Genomic DNA, 2,085 nt, shown 5'->3' on the forward strand with positions numbered 1-2,085 from the left:
ACTAGAGCAAACTGCCTAGCTCAAAAGATATAAGTGAAGCATATAAAGTATTATAATAAATTCACAGTTAATGTGTGTCCCTCTCAAAAGGTGTGTACAACAAGGATGATTGTGGAAAAATAAAAAGCAAAGACTCATATCATACAAGATGCTCCAAGCAAAACACATATCATGTGGTGAATAAAAATATAACCTCAAGTAAATTTACCGATGGATTGAAGACGAAAGAGGGGATGCCTTCCGGGGCATCCCCAAGCTTAGATGCTTGGTTGTCCATAAAGTTTTATTCCATTTGGACTCCGTTTGATATTCCTTTATGAAATGGTCAAAAACAAGGAAAAATAACAACTGACACTGGGCACTAGGTTAATAGGTTACTCCCAAAAAATGATATAAAATAGTACCAAAATGCATATAAAACATCCAAGATAGATAATATAATAGCATGGAACAATCAAAAATTATAGATACGTTGGAGACGTATCACATCCTCAGCAGGGGCAAGGTAAGCTTCGAAATGTCGTCCGGCCGCCGTGACAACACCTTCTTCAATGCCTCTGAGTTGCTGAAGTTCCCGCTCCCTCCTACGTCCAACCTCACTGACCTTGTCGCTAGCTTCGTCATCAATGGCCTCAATGCGGAGGACATGGTCATCCTCTCCGGCGCACACACCATCGGGTGCTCCCACTACTCGTCCTTCGTCTCCAACCATGTCAATACCCCATCCGACATCAACGGCGTCCTCGCCACATTCCTGTGAGGGTAGTGCCTAGCTGACGCGACCCTAGGCGGCAACGATCTGATGGTGATGCGGACGTGCTGACGCCCAACAAGCTGGACAAACAATACTACAAGAACATGTTGTCGCACACGGTGCTCTTCACCTCCGACGCGGCCCTCATTACGTCTGCAGACACGGCGAGAATGGTGCTGGAGATTGCCAAAATCCTAATATAACGCCAAAATCCTAGAAGTTAGCTTGCATATGCCGAGAATATATATGTTGACATAAGTTTTTCTATGTTTCATGTTTATTTCATATTCATATGATGTGACTTTCAAATGCAAGAGCAAGAATGCCGTGAGGGAGCCCTATCTAAAAAAATGCAAGGCCAGATCCCACTTTCTTTAATCGAGCAGGCAAGGGATTGCAAACATTTGATCTTTTCAGAGAAAAGGTTTTCTAAAGATATCCCGAAGGGGGTCTTAGGTAAGGTAAGGAATGAAAGCTCTATTCAATAAGATGGATCTTTGAGGGAAGATATAGCATCTCCTAAAATGTGGAAGTTTGGTGCTTTAGAGATAGGGGATTATTACTATTGATCTTACAAAATGAAACTTTCTGTAACAGAAGTTCATTTATATCATGTTAGCCACTTAGATGCAAGAAATGAACATGTTAAAGATGATTAACATGGCAAGCATAGGCATGGCATGAAACTACATATTTTGTAGTGCAAAACTCATGTAGGATGCAAATGAATAAGAGATATAGGTCAATGGCTATCATCATGCCAAGTTTGTAAATTTTAACAAATTCCGTCAGTTATATTATGATGAAATTATGCAACCAAGTTTTCATCAAGCATATTAATCCCAACATAGATGAAAATGCCACCATTGCGTAGAACACATAAAAATGCACAATATTCATATAAGCCACGTTTTCATTGGATGCACAGATTAAAAGTTACAACAATTTTAATATAAGGTAGTGCAACTCCTTTTAGCTAGGTGCCGCACAACCAGAAGTGAGGTCTGAGGTGCCACGCTGGCCAGGTGTGCTGCGCCTGTCAGTAAGGCGCTGCACAGTTCACTTTGTGAAATTGTTTCGCCCATAGGTCAATTTTTTCCATTTTGCCGCATATCCCTGGTACGCACAAGAACGTAACTAGGCTCGCACGTGCATGGCTACTAACTCCTACTCCCTCCATTCCCAAATATAAGTCTTTCTAAAAATTCCAACAAGTGATTACATACGAAGCAAAATGAGTGAATCTACACCCTAAAATATATCTACATACATCTGTATGTTGTAGTCCATTTGAAATGTCTAAAAAGGCTTATATTTAGGAACAGAGGGAG

At 40.8% G+C, this 2,085-nt stretch overlaps 1 pseudogene; it reads left to right on the plus strand.

The window, feature by feature from the left end:
* LOC119316215 overlaps positions 1-957 on the plus strand; it is a 6,500-nt pseudogene extending 5,543 nt beyond the window's left edge.
* The last annotated feature ends 1,128 nt before the right edge of the window (positions 958-2,085 follow it).

Source organism: Triticum dicoccoides, chromosome 6A, assembly GCF_002162155.2.
Source record: "Triticum dicoccoides isolate Atlit2015 ecotype Zavitan chromosome 6A, WEW_v2.0, whole genome shotgun sequence".
Lineage (NCBI taxonomy): Eukaryota > Viridiplantae > Streptophyta > Magnoliopsida > Poales > Poaceae > Triticum > Triticum dicoccoides.